This window comes from Monopterus albus, unplaced genomic scaffold, assembly GCF_001952655.1.
Source record: "Monopterus albus unplaced genomic scaffold, M_albus_1.0 scaffold148.1, whole genome shotgun sequence".
NCBI lineage: Eukaryota > Metazoa > Chordata > Actinopteri > Synbranchiformes > Synbranchidae > Monopterus > Monopterus albus.
In genome coordinates this window covers 738,151-758,445 of record NW_018128028.1, presented here as the reverse complement: position 1 = coordinate 758,445, position 20,295 = coordinate 738,151, and positions in this window count along the sequence as shown.

The window sequence follows — 20,295 nt, the reverse complement described above, 5'->3', positions numbered from 1 at the left end:
AGGAAAGCAACAAAAAGGATAACGGTAAAAGTGGTAAAGTTCCTGATACACTATAGCACCATAGAGACTGAAAAATGTGAAGAGGAGTGAGGAAGCAGCAGTTTGAATGGAAAGAAGGGGAACAGAAGAGAATTGGGACACTGTAACAGATTGGGTAAAATGAGTTGGAAGTTATGGCAATAACCGAATGAGGTAACAACTGAATGTCTGCTAGACTCAGCTGCAGTTGCCATTTAAAAATGCAAATTGTTTCATTACAAAAGCAGCATACTGATTTTGCACCTAGAACTACGCACTGATGGCAGAAGCACATTTCTGATCAGTCAAAGAACATGGTCTAAAGTCGGGATGCACTAATGACATTTCTTGCTCCTGATTCCTATAGAAGTTTTGCTCATACAGGCTCTGATGCAATATATATTTTATTTCTACTCTTTTCACAGATATTACAATTGCATGACACCGCCAGCCAGTATAACATTTCTTCATAGAATAGTAACTAAATAATCATGAATTCCGTTTCTTTGCGAAGAGCACTGCAGGTGTGCAGCATAGCAGTGCGGTGTTCAAGCCTTAGCTGAGGTTTCTGTGTGGAGTTTGTATGTTCTCCCCGTGCCTGTGTGGGTTTTCTGCGGGTACTCTGGATTCCTACAACAGTCCAGAGACATAAAGGTTAGGCTGAGTGGTGACTCTAAATTGCCTGTAGGTGTGAGTGTGTGGGTTGTCTGTCTCTCCCCAGCTGTTGGCTGAGTTAGGCTCCAGCCAGCCAGGCTCCAGCCCCGTCACGACCCTCTGCAGGATAAGCAGTATAGATAATGAATAGATGGACTGTAGGTCATTTGAATCCTGGTTTGCTTTTATACTGTTGCTTGAATTGATGTTTTTCCCCTTTTTAAACAGTTTTTATTATGATATATACTGTAGCTTTATGTTGCTTAGATTTATGGTCTTATTTTATTCCTATTTATTTTCTCTGTGTTCATAGTCAGTGTTCCTTGACAAGGATGGGACCGCAGTCCGTTTCATGTGTTCATGGATTAATAAATCGAACACTGGAACTTGATGCTTTGCCCAGGGGCAGCGGTCTCAAAATCTCTCTGTAGCCGATGTTCATAGGCTGATATCTGCAGAAATTTCAGCTAATGAGCATTCACTTTGTAAAGTTTCTTTGCAAACAAATGTCTCAAATCACTGATGATATTTAATTGCTGTCAATCACTGGCGAGGGTGAAAAGACGTTCTATTATTGAAGGATTGTAAATATGATTAGAATGGAAAGTTTTGTATCTATAATTATTTATAACAACGCAGTATACTTGTAACCACTGCATTTAAATAGTGGGTCACTGAAGTTAGAACTGTATATATAACATGTCCACTATGAATGAACTTTGTGAAGCCAGTGTGAAAAGACTGCGAGCAGTTACTATGTCCTTGCTGATCTAATCTATCTTGCATTAAGCAGCAAGCTGTAAATGTTAGTCACTGTTGTTGATGGGATGGGATTTACCTCGGCCATCTGGAGTCTTGGGCTTTAATCTGCCCCTCTAATTATCAGTAATCTCAACAGTTTTATCTTTGGTGGTGCAGTCGTCAGCATGGTGGAACCCAGGACTTTAGGTTGCTTAGGCAGGCTGTTTATGAGCTGTCGGAGCCAGGCAGCAGCTCAGGGTGGCTACAGCAGGGGAAGCTAAAGAGAAGGCAGGTGAATCAGCAGGAGACTTGGATCGGATGTAGATTTGTGCAAGTCTGCAAAACCAATGAAAAACCTCATCTGTGGGTGAAGTATTGATGACTGGATCATTAGTTTACTCCAAACACCCCCTCCAACCCTTTTACTCCCTGTTGGCGTCCCTTCTCCAGCTGTGTGCATCATGCGTTTCTTCTACATTATGTAGATTGACAGAGTTGTAATTGCTCCGAGACTTGTGAGAACACTCTAGTGATTTTGATATGGGTGACTGTGCTTACGCCCCAGCATATATATCAGGAAGACTATAGTATTACCATGTCTGATTACACCCCCATATGTATTTGCTCTGACAGCAATCAGAGAGGAAAGACAATGAATGAGAAGGATGTGGGCGGTGAGGCCCACACTGTCATTAGGCACCATACACATTATTTCACAAAGCAGATGTTGGATATCTGAGCTGAATACAAGGTAATTAGATAGACAACATGCTGTAATTGCCAGAACTATGTAGCGTGAGCTCCCTTTAGAACAGCAGGATGGAGCCATATGTACAACTTCACAATCTGGATAAAAGGCTTCTCTCAGTCTGAGAGACATTATTATGCATTTGTGTGGCTCTGGCTTCTGCACATCATTGCGGTGTTACCATGGAGATGAGGTTGTCCTCTTGTTTGCCAGTCTTTCCATCCTTGGGTCACAACACCTGTCAGCAGCCACAGTGAATTTTAAAATGTAGCCATAGGCTGAGTGACCCAGTCATAATCAAGCTAATTCAGATTGGCTGATATATATTCATTATTAAACATATTTAGTCTACATTCACAAATGACATATGGACTCTTTTTTTACACGATGTTAGCACTGATTTCTGATATATGTTAATTTTCATATTTCCTTACTTATCATGTTGTATTAACACTTTTTGAGTCATCTGCAGCGCCTAGACACTCCGTGTTGTTTTTGTCCTGCATTACAGAAATGGGAGATACTAGCTAGTAATGGTCAATTGATATGGGCTTTATAGTGGTTGATGCTGATGCCAATCTATAGAAAGCCAGGAGGCTGATGGTTGATACATAATGCCAATATGTTATGTTTTGCACTTTTTCTTTTCGCATCAGATAAAATACACATCAATAAATGAGACACAAATGACCTGAACTTATATAAAAATGTATTTGAGACTAATGAATTGTGAAAATATTTCAAGCATTTCAAAATAAAAATGAGCATTTTCTCTGTCACTATGCACCCCCTTTTTATTTTACATTGAAAAAATGTCCACAAGTAATCAAAAACTAAACAGTTCTTAAAAAAAAAAAGACTGATAAGGCTGCCTGCAGACATGTCTTTAGACATCAGCCGATTATCTAAAAATGCTAAATATTAGCCAAATGTATTGGCCAAATAACTAATTGGTTTGTCATTACTAGCTAGCATTAGCTGTTGTTCTGTCGTGGGTCCAGATGTGGTGACAGCTCACATAAATAACCCTGTTAATAAGGGCGGCTACGGTGCAAAGTCACAGAGTAACGTAGCGAGCGCTCAAGATAGCAAATCAAATGATCAATACCTACAATCTGGCCCAATAAACAGCATTATGGTGGGTGTTATCTCAGCATGATTATAAATGAAATTAATTACTTCAAGTACACAAGTCAAAACAATCACCAATGATATGATGGTATACACATATCATTTACTTTTAGCAATTTTTTTTCCAGTATCACTTCAATTCCAACATGAAACACATTTCTGTATGTTTACATTAGATTAGGATGATATTTCTAAAAGAATCTTTCAATAGCTTGTCATGGTTTTATTTAGTCTGCGTGTGAGAATGAGTGTGCTCTGACTGGAGTGAGCTAGAACAGTTCAGGTCAAAGTAACATTACAAACCACGGAGGAGACATTTTGTGACAGAGAGGTGCTAAACCCTGACAACAGTGACACATTAGAGCTCCCAGTAGCTGTAATGATGACAACAGAGGGATGTGTGACACTGAACAGATGGGAGACACTGAGGAAGTAGTGGAGGAAGAGGAGAGGATGTGTGAGAAAGTGCTTTGGCTTTTACATATATCCCCAGAGAAGTGGCCCATGCAGGGAAAAGGGCTGAGTGCACTCTTTTGCTGCTCTCCTCCATAAGGCTTAGTAGTGGAGGAAAGCACGGAGCCCATCCCCCAGTGAATTACTCCTCCTCCACTGATAAACCCCTCATACTCCCACATCCAAGCGGCCCTCAAACACATGTATTCATTATGAGACCCACTGAATGCACCAGACACACAGTGGAGCAGATGTTTCTGCAAATGTCTCTTTCTTTCTTTCCTTGTCTTTATCCTTCTTTTTTTCAAATGTCAGTACATGCCCAAAACACACACTAGCACGTCCATGCTCAAACACAGAAGACAACACTTGCTTGCTCTATCACGCGATCTGTCGCACACTCATTTACACACATATACTTGTATTCAGAAAGCTAAGACGGTGGGAGAATGTCCCGCGCCGCCTCCATTTGACACAAGCAGCTTTTCCTGTTATATAAGTTGGTTTACTGTGATGATGAGCCTTGTAGAATTAAAGAGTGTAGGCCCTTGTGTGTCAGTCTGTTTACATGTGTGTACATTTGTGGTGTGTCTGTGTGTGTGCGGCGTACTGTACCTGCATATCTCTGTGTTAGCATATATGAGAGGTTGTGAGAGACAGTCGCTGTCTATATGCATTTTCATGTGGTAGCAGCATGTGCTGTATGTGGCTGCTTCACAATGAGAGCGAGCATGGGCGTGATTTAATACTGTGTGACTGTGACTTTACTGGATGATGCATTGCATGAGCAATATGCATACAGGGCTGTCATTACCATTTAACTTGGTCTACAACCATGCCCACACTCATGTGGACAAATTAAAAAATGTTTATGCATCAGGTTTTTCTCTAACCAAGGAGCATTTTCTGATTATTCTCTGAAAGTTCAGTGTCCACAGTGAAATAACAACAAGAAGGAACTCAGATCTCTTCTGTTGGGCATTTGCAGCTTTGCATCATGTCCTCCTAACATTTTTATTTATTTATTTATTTTGCTGTCCACTGTTTGTACAATCAGCATGAGGAAGGCAGAAGGTCAAGTTTCTCCAAAATGGATCACATAACAAGCAACCCTGAGAATTTTTAACAACTAAAATTTACAGTAAAATGCTGGAATAGCTGTGTTTTTCTAGTCCACCCTACAACACCAAAAGGTCAGTTAATTTAGTGTATTGTGTTCTCTGTGGTCAGCGTCCCACAAATAGTGCTAAATGGAACACCAGAGGGGGGGGAAAGCATTTTGAAAGGGGTCTGCTTTTCAGTGGACATGAGCTGCTGTGAGTTTCTGAACAAATTTGAGACTGGACTAGCATCTAGACAGTAAAAATCAAGATTAGGAGAAGGGCTGATTATGTGCTCACTGGTTTTCAAAGAGCAGGCAGTGTGTAAATACAAGTGAGGGATCCATGTAAAATGGTAGATGGGCTTTCAAATACTAAGGCACAGAACACCGGGGTGTGTGCATGCACCACTCCAACTGTTCAGAGAAGTCACACAGCAGCAGCCTCCTCTGTCCTCACAAAGAGATGAGAGGAAAAAATCAACATACCATGAAAAATGGCTTGTCAAGCTTCAGCCAGAAGGTTTCACACCATCCGTCCAATCACAGTCTTCCTTCTACAATAATGTAGCCTACATGCAAACAAAGGTAAAAAAAAAAAAATACTGAGATTAAACGAAACTGTCCTCCGCTTTTCTTATCTCACTTCCTTTCAGCTCTGGCTGCGCTTCTTTCTCAGCTCATTTCTCTTTCCATAATGACCCGACGTGCTCTTGTGCCAACATGTGCTTACTTTAGTTTTGAAGACTGCAGAGCTCAAAGCTGAGGTGCTCGTGTCTGTGCCAGCAACACACTACTGACATACCTTGAAACAAAAAAAGTGAAATGTAATCAAGCATCTGTCAGCTGCGAACTGAACTCACACAGACCAGATACCTGAGTATGACTGATTTATTTATCTTCTCACTTATGAATTTTTATAGGAATGATCCAGCATTTTGGGAAATAAGTTAAATGACAAATTTAATGCTGCTCTCTTACCTGCAGGTTCATTAGCCTGACAACTAGAAGCTGCAGGAAACAGTTCTGTCTAAAGATAAAATGTATGCCTATTAGCACTTCTAGAGCTCCCCAGTTAACACATTATGTCTTGTTTATTTAATCTGCACATGTCCTGGTACTACTGACAACAGATGATCAATCTGCCCAGTACTTCTGTACCGTGTCCCTCTTGGTTGCCTGACAACCTCACACTGATGTCAACACCGTGGAAAGTCACTATACCCAGCTAGTGTTTGGTCAAGAAATAGCTCAGCTGTGAACTTTAGAGAGAGACAGGCCAGCTGTTTATTTTTCCTTCCAATCTTTACGCTAAGTTAAGCTGATGGCCTGCTGACTCTAGCTTCATAGTTACCATACAGATGAGAGCGCGGTACCAATCTTCTCATCAAACTCTCAGCGAAAAAATGAAGAAGCTGCTGAATGATTTGAATTTAGCACGTTTTACATTTTACCCATAATGACTTACTCTTTCTTTTCTGCTGCAGGTGGTTCATCAGCCATTTCCAAGGTACAAAGCTCTGACACCCCTGCTGTCACTGAAGTCGTGACCTCTAAACCTGCTGCTGTGCATCCTGAAACAACCGCGGTGGAGCCCAGAAGTACTGGCAGAACCCAAATCCTTCCAGAAACCAGCAGCAGCACCACAGTGCTGAACATACAAAACTCGCTGTCCGTGGACTCTCCTCCTCTTCTATCACCTTCAGGTCTGCCTCTATCCCTGCCATCATCCAAACCTTCTTCTACCTCCACTCCTCCTCCCCTAATGTTGCCCCTCGCTGAGAGCGCCCAGCGTCCAACCACCCTCAACTTAAAGACACTGCCGAGGCCCGCTATAAGAGAAAATGGTGGCCCACAGTCTGGGGCAGATGAGGACAAGGAGGAGAGGAAGATGCTGGAGGAAGATCTGAAGAAATGCATTGAAGACTTTAAAAAGATCCGCTGGCCCAAAGTATTTCCCGATCGCAAGAGGCACTGGCAAAGTGACTTGCTCAAGAAGTACAATGCGTAGAAAGCTTAATGCTTTACATTAGTGATAAGACTGACAAGCCCAAATCTGATGATATTTTAACAACCAAAGGGTTGTGTTGGGAGCAGTGGGCCATCAAGTTTACTTAAACCTCTAGTGTAGTAGCTTTTACATACCAAAATTAAAACACTAAGATTTTTCTCATCATAGAAAACAACACTCCTTTAGAAGCTGTTCACTGGCAAGAAGCACACCATCAAATGAGGTGCGAGAGAATTGTTTATTGAAGATCAAACATATGAGTAGCATCTGGTGGATGGCAATGCTAGGAGGGAAGATAGTGCAGGAGGATGGCTGCGGTGTGGGGAAGGCTTTGGGCTGGCTCTCTCTCTGTCTCTCTCTGTCTCCCTCCCTCTCTCTGTTGCTTCGGTGCCTGGCAACCCCCCAGGGACCCTGTGGGAGACAGGCACAAGGGAGGGCAGTTGTGACACAGAAAACAAGAATGAGCAGGTGTGCAGGGCAGGAGGGTATTTATAGGTAGGTACATAACAGGAAAAGGAGTGTTTGAGGTGTGGTCCTGCTCCTGAACGTCAGATGCAATATCTCCATTTAGTGACATTTCTTTGTTCCACACACATGTTTGGAAACATTAAAAACATTGTGAACCATTTTCTTTTTACTCAGTCAAAGGAAAACATGTGCAATGTCATTAATTACAGCTTTTTCTTGCACTGCTCCTTGTAGCATGTCCACTGATCAAGCAGCTGTAAAATGTAAGCTAAGTGTGAAGTTTTAGATGTTTAACCTTGCTAATGCAAAATAAAAAAAGAAGTGAAATGTCTGGTGCTAATCATCAAATCTGTCTCACCTCATCAGTATTAACCATATGCCTTCAAAGCCTTTCGTCTCGTCTCTACCCGTGATTCAAAAGCTCTGCAGTTTGGCTCATTTTGTGCCTACATTATCTTCATTTTAACAGTGGAAAGAGTTCAGAAAGAGAATGTGGTGTAGCGAGAAGAGAAGTCAGTAATTACACACAGCCAGAATGTGGAATAATAATGACAATAATGACTCCATGAACCAATGCACAGTGCCATTTGTTCCTCTATCTGCTCTGCATAAAATGTTCATCCAGCTTCACTAAAGAATTACCTAGTGTGTGTGTGTGTGTGTGTGTGTGTGTGTGTGTGTGTGTGTGTGTGTGCGTGTGTGTGCGTGTGCCTTGTTCTGCTCCTCATTATAGAGCATATAGGATAAATCACAATAAAATGAAAAATTGCTTGTAATTTATCTTTTCGCTCACCGTGTGAACTAATTCTCAGCATCACAGTATCATCCACATCAAACAATAGTTTGACATTTTGGGAAATAGGCTTAGTACCTTTCTTATTGAGAACTGAACGGGAAAATTGTACAAAACTGATGTGTGTGCATTAAGTATGCTGTTGAGCCAGAAGGTGGCTTCACTTAATATAAAAACTGAAACTGACTCTTTTCAAAGTTCAAAAACCTGCCTAGTGGCACCTCTGAGGCCGACTTGGACAGCGCAGGCAGGTGCAGCGACTTGGCATGTAACTCCTTCAGAATAGTAGAACAGACATTTTTTACATTTCTGTTCTGTGTGAACATTAAAGAGGTACAAGGTGTTAATTAGTGAGCTCTGCAGGGGCTTGCACGCCTATTTTTGAACTGGAGAGAGCCAGCTCCCTGTTTCCAGTCTTTATATTAAGCTAACTCAACTGCTTCCTGGTTCTGGCATCATAGCAGATAAAAATGACATCAATCTTCTCATCTATGGCAAGACCCTATATTGTTCTTGAAGAATAAATTCTCCAGAAATAAAAGAAAAATATTTGTCACATTTTATATTAAAATTCCATTAGTTTTAAATGACAGGCATCACAGTTTTTAGTAGTTTCTTCATGGGTTACCAGTAGACTGACAGAGGGTTCCAACCACTAACTATCCTTGGTATCAAAACCTGACACGTAACCACTGTCCAGCTTCATCAGAATTACCTTAAACTATTCCAAATCCTCCACAGCCAAACAGCATATGTTCTTTATCTAAAATGTGTAGACAGAGAAAATAAGATACTGTGGTATAACATGAAGCCAGCTACATTCTGGAAGTTTTTGCTAGCATGACATTAGTTGTGGTGACTGCGCACAGCTCTACAGAAGTCATCCTCACAGTGAAGCACCAAAGCTCAGTCAACCACAAAGTCTAAACAAACTCATGTGCTTGTTTAATGTGGAAAAATGGCAAGCCACCTAAAAAGACAAAATGTAAGACATTTTTCCTGGTAGGGCTAACTAGCTCCCCACATCTACAGCCCATGCGCCAAGCTAAAATATTTAGCAGCAGACTTTCTGCTGAATTCTCAGAGAACAAACTGATATGAACTGTCCATCAAACTCCTGGAATGACTACAAACACAAGACGACTGTATTACAGCTTTGCCTCTTTAGGTCTTTTGCCACAAAAACGCTGCAGGCTACCTCTTGTATTTGTATTTTCAAAAATCACTTATAGTGACTCTTCCCTAATTACGTCAGTCTGAACTTCCAGAACATGTAACAGCTCAGGATAGTCCACAACGAACCTCTGACTTTCTAAACCATTTTGATCATTTTCCCTCCATGTCTCGAGAGGCATTCTGTTTCCACTAGAAATAATAACTGACGCAAGAGACCATCAAATTGCTGTTTTCTTATATAGAAACAGCCGCATGTAATTTTGGTTTCATATTAAGCTTCCAGAGAGCAACAAATATTACACGGAGCCTCCACCACATTGAGAGCAGAGCACTGACCTACTGAAGATGGGGGTTTTTTTGTCTCATTTTGTTTGTTTGGAGCATTTTATTTTCTTTCTCTGTCTCATTAGACCTGAACAGAACAAGTGCACAGCCTACCGCTTTCACTTTGGTCATAATGAGCCCGGTGGCCATCTGCAGTATCTTGGTTAGTAGTGGTGTTGTCTCATCCCAGAGCTCTGTGCCTTCAGTGTGATGCAGTTCAGGTCTGCTTTGCTCTCTGTTAATACTTAAGGTTAAGGCACTAATCCTGAAGTGTTAGCTGAGAGGGACGTTTTATTTTATTAAACATCAGACAAATAGAATAGTTTTATCGGCACACTGGTAACTGCTAAGGACCAGTATTGATATCCTCTTAATCTGAGTTGAGGATTATCAATAGATTAAGGTTTGCCACAATCCTAAAGAGTCTCTAACAGCAGGCTATTCCTCTCACAAGCTACACGATGACGACAATTTATGCCATTCGGTCGGTCCTCGCAGAATCATTTCACACCCACATCAACACTCAGGCTGTCTCCAACTGGCTGCTGATTGCTGAGAAATCCATAGAAAAGATTCTACTTTGCATCTGATTAGAGAGTATTGCCTCATCAGCTCCTTCTTCTCGTATTTCTCATCTTTCAGCACTGACTTGGACAGAGATAACGTGCTGGCCAGGCTCCCGGGCTCGGAGGAGTGTCATCAGAGCGCGCCTGAGTCAGGATGCAGGCAGGGGATTGGAACAGAAAGTCTTCCCAATTTAACATTCCTGTTTACTGTGGCAAAAGCTGTGCAGTCTGTTGTGCTGAAGTTCTGTTAGACAAAACAGACATCCCTATCCAAAACCTGAGTCCTTGATTTGCATTTGAGCTTCTCCTTAGGAATCTGTTCACTTCTCAGTTCTCTTTCACTCCTTGTCTTTTTTCCAGTATAACCCTCTGAAGCTGGCCTTTTGACGCATTATGGATGCACTATGAGGATTTGATCTCTGAAGTGAATAGGCTCAGCCCTTTGACAGAGGGAATACGTATCCTTTGAAATGAAGAGGTAAAATAGTCTCGTGGGAACACGACTGACAGAAAAACAGAATTTGATAAAATACTTGAACAAGTGAGATCAAACCCAGAAGTTCTAGCTGTGATTATGACCGGACGGAGGTAACAATAACCATGGGGTCCTTCTTTAAAGTCACCAACTAAAAGTTTTTACTGGACTGGGACTGGCACCAAGTGCAAAAGGGATGAAAACTAAATTAAGCTCTTCCCCTGTGATTTCATAAAGATTCAAGGTCAAGACTTGGAATCATTTTCTGTGTCCAAATTGGAACGTGTCACCCATTAAAACTGCATTGATAAAACACAAATGGTGGATCAGGTTTTCTGAGGAACAGGGACTGACAGTGAAATCAGGGTAACGCCCTATTGACCAGAGCAGCCTTCAGCAAGAACAAAATGTCAGAGGAAACTTGCCACGAACATCATGGCCAGTGTCTTTCATCTTCTTTCCTTAAATGTGTCTCTGCTCGCCGCCTTTTTGCTGACACACAGGGCTACTTGCATTTGCATGAAAGAGCACCTTGCAGATTTATTTCGAAGGGCCAGCAATACATTATCATCTCATTTCTTCAAGGCATGAGTTATCGTCACAGTTGGCCCCTCCTAGCCATATATGCTCAGCTGAAAGTGGTACTTGTAAGATACAGTGCTGCAGTGAGGGTCTCAGGATATTTTAGCATTTCAGCAGTCAGGAAGAATTTCACTCTTAAAGACAATGTTTGTGTGAAAGCAGTGTGTATGTGCTAATGAAATGTGGCTTTGGGGGAGATAGGAACACTGCAGACTAATTATTACGCCTGAAATAGGAGAGTTTAGAGTGTAGAGTTGGCAGTCAAGCTGTCTGACACACTCACAGTTTCATACTGGAGTAAAACATTAGCAGCCTGCGGTTTGCTCATTCTTAGTGGTTTGGTGTGACCCTAAACAAGCTTGTTTTTTTACAGCTACTCTTAGTGGTGATTCACTACAAAGTTAATTTAAAACAGAGACAAGTCAAGTTTATTTGTATAGCACAATTAAAATCAACAAAGAAGTTGGCCAAAGTGCTTTCAAAAAGACACATCACCATAAAGCATAAAAAGCATTGTGACCTCCAGACCAGAAAGCAAAAATTACAAGCAGTTTGAAACAGACAAAAAAGCTGAACATTGATTAAAAACAAGGGAATAGAAATAGGCTTTAAGTTAAGATTTAAAAATAGATAGAGATGATGCCATCTGAATACAGAAAGGAAAGATAGTCCACAAAGTCAGGCCTGCAAAAGAAAAGGCTCACCTCTAGATTTTAGTCAGACCTTCCAGACTGCTAGAAGCATCTGGTCCTTAGACCTAAGCATTCTAGTAGGAACATAGGGATATGAAGGATCAAGGATGTAATGGGAGTGGAACCATTTAAGGCTCTATAGGTCAGAAAAACTAATATTTTAAAGTGAAGCCAGAACTGTACCAGGAGCCAAAGGAGTGAAGCAAGAATAGGTGTAATGTGTTACATTTGCTGAGTCCCTGAACAGAACATATTAAGAGTAAAAATCACACTCTTATCGTTTTACTGCTAGCAATTAATGCAAAGGTCCAGTTATGGCAGGTGTTATGAAATCAACAAGACATTTTTTTTTTTTTTTTGCTCCTTATCTACTGGTATTCATAAATGTTTCCAGTAAGCAATGACACATCCTTCCAGACAACATCCTTCCTTAACCTAATTATGTAACCTCAGGATATTGTGGAAGTCTGGTTATTGTAAATGATGTAAATGCCTTAAACAAACCTAATCCTGTTATTTACAGTGCATGAGTTGTACATGTGAGGACGATGTATAATCCCAAATGTGTGCATATGTGTGAACAAAAGTTGTGAAAATGTACCTTGCACATGTTCAATCTGCAATGCAGTGCACATATTATCTGATAACAAGGGCTGCTGTGTTGCTTCAGGAAACACGTGCTTGCACATAAATATTTTTAAACAAATGCATGTCATTTAATAGAGAGGAGAACTGGCTCTCCCCACAGGCCATCCGTGCAATCAGCTGCAGACATATGCTGTGGAGAGAGGCAGTGAAGAGGAGAAGAGGGCTGGAGCGAATGTGTCAGTCTCTGTTCTCAGCTTTTCCATTTTCATCATTTAAACCTGGAGCCTAATCCTGCAGCTACTTTAATCTTCTCATTCTGCACACTTTCTCTCTGCATACAGTTACACTCCCATTCTATTCTCTCTTCCTTGCTGGTTTAAAATGAACCATTTCCACAGATTCTGAGTGAAAAGCTTTCAGAGCCCCTCCAGTGCACACACAGGGACACACTTCCAATATTACAGTAGAGTCACTTAACTTGCTTTTAAATCCTTTACATGAATATGTCTCTGTGTGTTAAGTGTGTATAAAAGGGGTTTGATACTCATTTTGTCTCTGTGAACCTTGAACATGATTAATGCTATGTAAGCGGATATACAACAGCATAATGTGCTGTGCTGTGTAATAGCAGGGAAGCAGGCATGTGGAGATGAGCAATAGCACGACAGAAACGTTAGACGACTTGATTACCGAGCTTGTCATAAAAAGAGAATTTGCGGGATGGTGCGGCAGATGGCCTTATAGTCCGATCTGTGAGCCAAGTGCCTGGACTGCTACTTTTCTCTGTGGAAAATATGACATGGCCTGCTTGAATGCAAGGTACTTTGCCTTGTTGCTGTTTTGTAGAGACTGCTGTGTGATTGGAACGGTCTCCCTCTGCATGGGAATTATAACCTACCAAATATAGAAACAAATATCAGGCTAATCCTCAGGCATCAATATAATATGTTAATAAGAACTAGTAACAATGGTATGAACAGGCCGTAGAGATGTGTTACATCATGTCATTTGAGGTGATTAGAATTCAGCCAGGTTATTTTGACAGTCAAACCAAGATGCTTGGTTGCTCATTAATTCTTTCCTTGCTGCAAATCACTTCAGTGTGTTCCATATTATTCTCTGCCTTTTGCAGATAGTTGCATTTTTATCCATATCAATGAGTGCCCTGCTGACACGATACCCTGCAGGCCATCTGCTGTCTAAGTGGAGAGGAGTGGAACAGAGAATGTGACTTGGCATTAGTTTAAGCAGCCGCATCAGAATCGTCTGGTTTGCGCTGCTCTCTGACTATCCAGCCTTAATTCATGGTGGAAACCTGAATTATAGAGATAGCACTACACTGTGAGCACAAATGAAGCAGGGCACCCTGGTACTGGAATTTGTTTGATGTTTTTTGAAGTGAATATGAAGCAGTATTAAAAATATACAATGGTAGGAGAAAGAAGCATCAGGCACTCTGCACTGCTCTGCTCTGCAGATGCTGATGTGGAAAGACATGCTAAGAATGTGAGCAAAAACAAATGCACAATATCACACTACTTGTCAAAGTAGGTTTTATATTTTTTAAAATACAGTATATAGTTTTCAAGTTGACTGTTAAGCCATTTAAATGCCCAAGTATGTGATCAGAAACATGAGCTTGTCACTTCAAAGTTGCAAATTTAACTTTAAACATCTCTGTAGCACAAAGTACTAGCAGGGGGACCAGCTCTTGACATCCAGAGAGAAAGCTGCCTCTCACCATTTAGCCGTTAATCCTATTTGACATGATTTCACCTTTAATGACATTTTTCAGACCATTAAACGTCCCCTGCCAGTCCCTCATTGTACATGTATTGTAAAAAATATGCATACTAAATTCATAACACTAACTTATTGTAAGAGAAAAGGAAGATTTTTAAAAAATTTTAATGAGTATGCTGAAATTCTCATCAGACGTTTTCATTTATAGCAATAAAAATGACTTCAGAGGAAAAGTGTTTCCTTCCCACCTTCACCAGTAAGATGCGTCTGTACCAAACTTCAAAGACTCTGCTGTCACCTGTGAGTATAGTTAGTAACATCCCACATGAATGTATAATCAGCCTTTATTAACTACTCATTCCTTTGTGATCAAACATTTCAAGATCATTAAAATTAAGGAGGAAAGTATTAAAACATGGAAATAGTGTGCAGTTGTATTGTTATTGTGTATAAGTGAACAAAAAGTCTACCCAAAAGCAGAATTCATGCATTTTTTATGTGGCCTTGGACAGTTTGGCCCAAATAACAACTGCAAAAGTGAGACGGAAAACATGCCTATAGCTGCAGTATAGTCGATCTTATTGTTGAAAGAAAATCCCCAGTGTGCAACACAGACTTTATTAAAATAGTAAAAGAATTCCCATCAAAATGCTAGAGGCTTTGAAGCTCTGTAACTGCAGGGATGGTTGTCGCTGTCATTATTACTTTGTGTTTTTATTTTATTTATTCACCGCCTCACCCTGAGGGGATAATTCCACTTTTTGAGTCTCTTTTGTTTTTATTATTAATTGAATCTTTATTTTTACCAGGTTTGCAGGACCCAATGTGACTTATTTAGCGCAGTGTGGATAAAGATTGTTAGCCTCTTCGGGGAACAAGAAGGAGATAAACTAAAACTCAGGACAGTGTTCAGGGACACAAGCAGCAGATAAGTCACAATGAACAACAAACATTATCATTAACGACAGGGCCGAGGAGTCTTTCGAAACCAGGCTCCTAAAGCTGCAAAGCTGCATTCTTTCTAGCAGAGGAGGAGTTGTGGTGCACTGAGAGGAGATGAGGAGCCCTACACTCCCACTGTGTCAGCCTGAGTCACACCTCTCTCCTGGCATCATGTACTGCTGAGGAGGCTCCTCAATGTATCGAGATTGTACATCATCATCAGTCCCACTGTGCTGTGTGTGTCTTCTCTGTGAGTCTCCCACGGGGCCTCGTTGACTCCTAAGCAACAAACAAACACTGCGGCAACAACAGTGCTCACTCTAGACTGGCAACTGGCCAGTCACATACTACACTACACCATAAATTCACAGCTCAAAACATTCAGAAAAAAACTAAAATGCTGACTCCAAGAAATTGATTTTACTAAGTGCATTATTAACATTTGATAGTGACTCTAATTAATGTTTTTATAAGAATAGTTTCTATGTACCTGTAAAAGAAATCGATAGCGATGAACCCACAGAGAATTACCACCTGACTCAGCAGTTCCTGTCAGCTCTGTGGAGGATTTTAGCATCTTGCAGTTCAGTTGTTTGGTTTTCTGCCTTTCGTTCACTCTCTCCATTCTCGTCGGTGTTGTTACACACTACCTGCTCACCCACAAATAGCAGAACAGACAAGTTAGTGAGTAGCTGGTTAATGTTTCCATCTTGTTTTCACTGACCCCTAGTGGCCAAAAAATCTGTTAATTGCTGCTTTAAAGGGACATGGGTACTAATTTCACATATGAAATACAGTCTACGTGAACACATTATGCCCCACTGCTGGTGAAAATAGCTCTATAATGTCTTATTAAGTAGGTTTGATAAAATAGCCTTGCCCATGTCATAGTGATGTCATCAGGGCTATCTCAGACCAGCCATAGACTTCAAATGTTTAGCTGGTGGCCTGTCTTAAAAACATGGAGTTTCAAAGACGTGGGCATTTTCCAGACAGGTCGGGTCTTTTAATTGCATTAAGGGAAATGCAGGAACTTGTGTTTATGGAGCTTGATCCATACCAGGGATTAAAAATCAAGATAATTTGACCTCTGCTGCTTTGGCTTTGACCATTCTTTTTTAATGTGTCTCTTTTAGCTCCCTTTACAGAAGTGCAGTGCTAAGCTTTTAGTAAATGTATTTTTTCCTCTGAGAGGCCTAGCAAAACATTGTAGACATAAACCGAGACTGACAACACTGCTGGTCTGAGTGTTGAGCATGTGGTTTTTCTTATGAATGTATTTTCTAACTCTAGCAGTATAGCAGCAGTCTTTCTAAGGTGGTCGTTCAGCTTATTAAGGTGTCTAAGGAATAATTACCTCTAAATTAATTGGGAGGGAAAAACAATGCACTTCAGAGCGGACTTTTCCAGTGTCATCCGTTATGTACTTGTTAGGGCTAGCCGTATGGAAACTACAGGGGACCCAGAAATGCAAAGACTCGAACTCAGGCTTACACAAAGTAAAGGCTTTAATGATATTACAGAAGGAGTGAATGGTAGAAAACATGGAGAGAGTGCGGCTGATCACGGGCAGCTGGAGCAACTGTGTTGACTGGACAGTTGGAGGAGCAACCCGGGGTTGACAGCAAGGTGGTTCACTAGATTAAGAGCAGAGGAGGATGAGTATAAGAGTATGGTTGACAACTGGAGAGAGGCAATGAATAACTATCTGAAACAGGGAACCTGTATGTTGATGGCTCTGGCCCTGACGCAAGTGTCCCAGGGGGTAGGCGAGATGGTCCAAGCAGACAGGAGGTGGTTTGGTAGAACCTGGCCAGCGTGGAAGATCTGTGTGGCTGAGTCACACGGGTCGGCTCTCAGAAGAACAGGTCGACGTGATGGACGTGGCAGTGCTGTCTAGCAGGCGATGGTTGAGCTGGTTGAAGAGCAGGGCCAGTAGAGGATGTGCGGGACTGGGATGGTAGTGGACACAGACGGGAAGGATGGGCCTGGTGGTTGTGGATCTGTGAGAATGACCTGGGCTCTAAGTGGGCACAAGTACTGGCACAACCCTCAGTGGAAACCTGTGCTAGATCAGGCTTCAAACAACATTCAGTAACAATGGTCATACAGCTATCCTTCAGTAATTTGGCGTTGTAGGTATAACAAAACTTACCAGCAGTGTCTGGCAAAGGACACGTAGTGATCTTAATCTGGTATTAAACTAAATTCTCCCCTAGTACACAGAACTCTAAATAAAAATGGCAGAAAACAACAATGCCTCAGGTAAGTCTTAGTGGCTCAGTGTCAAACAAAAAAAACGGCACAAGCAAAACACAAAGTGTCCATTAGAGATTCAACAGACAAAATTCACAGAGCAGAGTCAAAAAAACTGCATGAACAAAGCACAAGATGTCCCTTTGAGAATCAATAGGCACAGTTCACAGGTTAAACAGGCAAACGAGAGTTGAAGCAGCATCGAGTATTACAGTGATAGGACAAGAGACCATCTGTCAATGAGGACACACCAACGCTAAGTACTGCCCTGCTGATTGAGAGCAGGTGTGCCTCGCTGCCGAGAGTGCGCTTCCACACATGCGGGTTGCTGACGGACCTCGTGCCTGCTGACGAGGTGCTGGGAATGGCCTGGCCCATAGACATAACAGTACTGGGCCCCTGATGGCTTTGAGGTGATCATCACACTGCTCAATTCTTCTCCCAGAGTCTTGTGAAGTCTCCATTATGGCTGTGTCTCTGTCTCCAACACATCAAGGTGAACAGAAAGTGTGCTCTCTTCCCTGCAGTCATGGCTATTGCAATGTACAGGCAGAATTTGATTAAAAAACACCACTAACAGAACATGTTGGAATTACTGAGATTTAATCGGAGTCTGTCTCCATGAAACACTCTTGCTGAATGTAACTGATTAATGGATTCATGGAGAGCTGAAAGAGCAGAATGTTAATTCATGCCTGTTACCCACCACATAGTGTCAGAACTGCACTTAAGACTATTGTTATTGTAGGGAACCTCTAAATGTCAATACATTTGAACTTCTTTTTTTTCTTTTTTTTTTAGCTCTTTTAGCATGCCTTTAACAACACAAACCCTGAGTTTACTTGAGATTATTAACACAGGATCAATCCACATTTGTGGGCTCATATGGTCATGGGCAAATTACCTCATCATTGGTTATCATTGTTTATGTAAAACTTGAGTGTCCAAACCACTGTTACAGGCAAAAGCAACCTGGAAGAGTGGACAGCTGGTCTTGTGTATCTTGTGGCCCTGCCTTGATGGACCTGTGTTGTATCAATATCAAATTTTAAGTCCCTTAATTTTATTAATCTGGTTTAAAATGTGCTCACAAGTTGCAGCATGTTTCAGGCTTTTCACACAACATATTTTCCATGACAAAGTCTTCTCCAGAAGGCACAGCATGCAAGCCTTCCAGAACATGCATATTATCTCAGTGGATGCGACCTTGATCTGTTGATCTTTATCTAGAGTCATTCAAAATTTCCAGTCCCTCTGAGTCATGTCAGTCATTTCAGTATCACAGTTCTCCTTTGGCATCTGTGAGATGTTGGGGTGAGCCCAGATAATTGGATTTCCTAACCTCAGACTGTTTGCACTGCCAGAGAGGTTTGGGAAAATTAATATCTTCCCTGTGCAGTGAATCAATATAAAAACAGTCCTCTCACTCTTAAAATGTGCTAGACATGCACAGAAAAGCAATTAACCCACTACAGGAATTGATTTGGTCCACTTCAGCTTATCTCTTTTGGCATGGCCAGGCTTTTACACACCCGCTGGGAAGATCAAAAGTTTTTCTTGTTTCAAAACCTGACAACATCCAGGGATTAGCACTGATTTTATCTTCACCAAGCAATTACCTGCTATGGTAATCAATGCAGGCCTGCTGTCTTTAATAGTCTGTGGTATCGCCTCCTCTGCAGGCTGTGCAAATTACGATGATTCATCACAACACATTGCACTGCCAGCAACACTGAATTCACACATATTGTACATACACGCCTTCGTGTTGCTGTTGCTACTACAGTGGCTGCTAACTCCCGGTATCCTGGTGAGGGGGTTGCTGAGAGACTTTGGTGTGTGGTCTTTTAAAAGGAAACAGGAAATAATAAGTAAATAAATAATACATTTTAAGCAAGAATGGGACAATTGCAAGTTTTCAATTTCACACCAAAAGATCATCTGACACACAATCACAGGCTGCCAAGAGTAGTAAACCATCTTGGTGAAGCAGCTGTCCACTTTTCCTAGAATCATATTTACAATCTTAGAGAGTGTGTTAACCAACAGATTTTGGCATCCTGTGTCCAGTAAGTGAAAAATCTTTATTAGATGGAGTGAATTAAAAAGGATGGCCTCTGCTTGGTCAGATGAGTTTGGATGTCAGAGCTCAGAGAAACTAATAAACTTCAGGACGAGAGCTTCTGCTCCACTGAGCTGAAGTGAACACATCTGGTCATTCTGCCTTTTTGCTCTCTACCCTAAAACTTTTACACACGTGCATCAGCTCATAGAGAAAATCAATAGCAGCCACACGTTTCAGTCTCAAGGTGACACATGCCAACTCCTGCAAATATAAAATCCCACAAACACACAGCAGTCAAGAGGAAAGAATGGACACAAGAAGAGTCAGTACAGGAAAAGATCCATATGCTTCCACATCTGACAGACTGGATACATGCCTGGAAAAAGTAGAGAAGGGTGAAGAAAGCAGCTCTGTATTCTTTGGGAACAAGGCAGAAGGGAGGGGACCCGGACACTACCACTTCCGCTGTCACAACATTAACAAACAGGGTTGTTCATGAAGCAGCGACAGCAGTTTAGCCAGTTTCCCCTCAGCGATGACCACGGCATTATTAGAACTTTTTATATCATCAGGCTTTGTCACTATTATATGTAAAGACTATGTGTAAACTGCTCTCACACCAGGAACAATTATATAAATGATGTTTTATAACTGGAACCTGGCGGAAATAAGTTAAATACAGTCCTGTAGTTAAGGGCTTCTCAACATCAGAATCATTGTTCTAATCTGTGAAACCCAGTCATTAAATGTCTTACATTTCACACTAATTA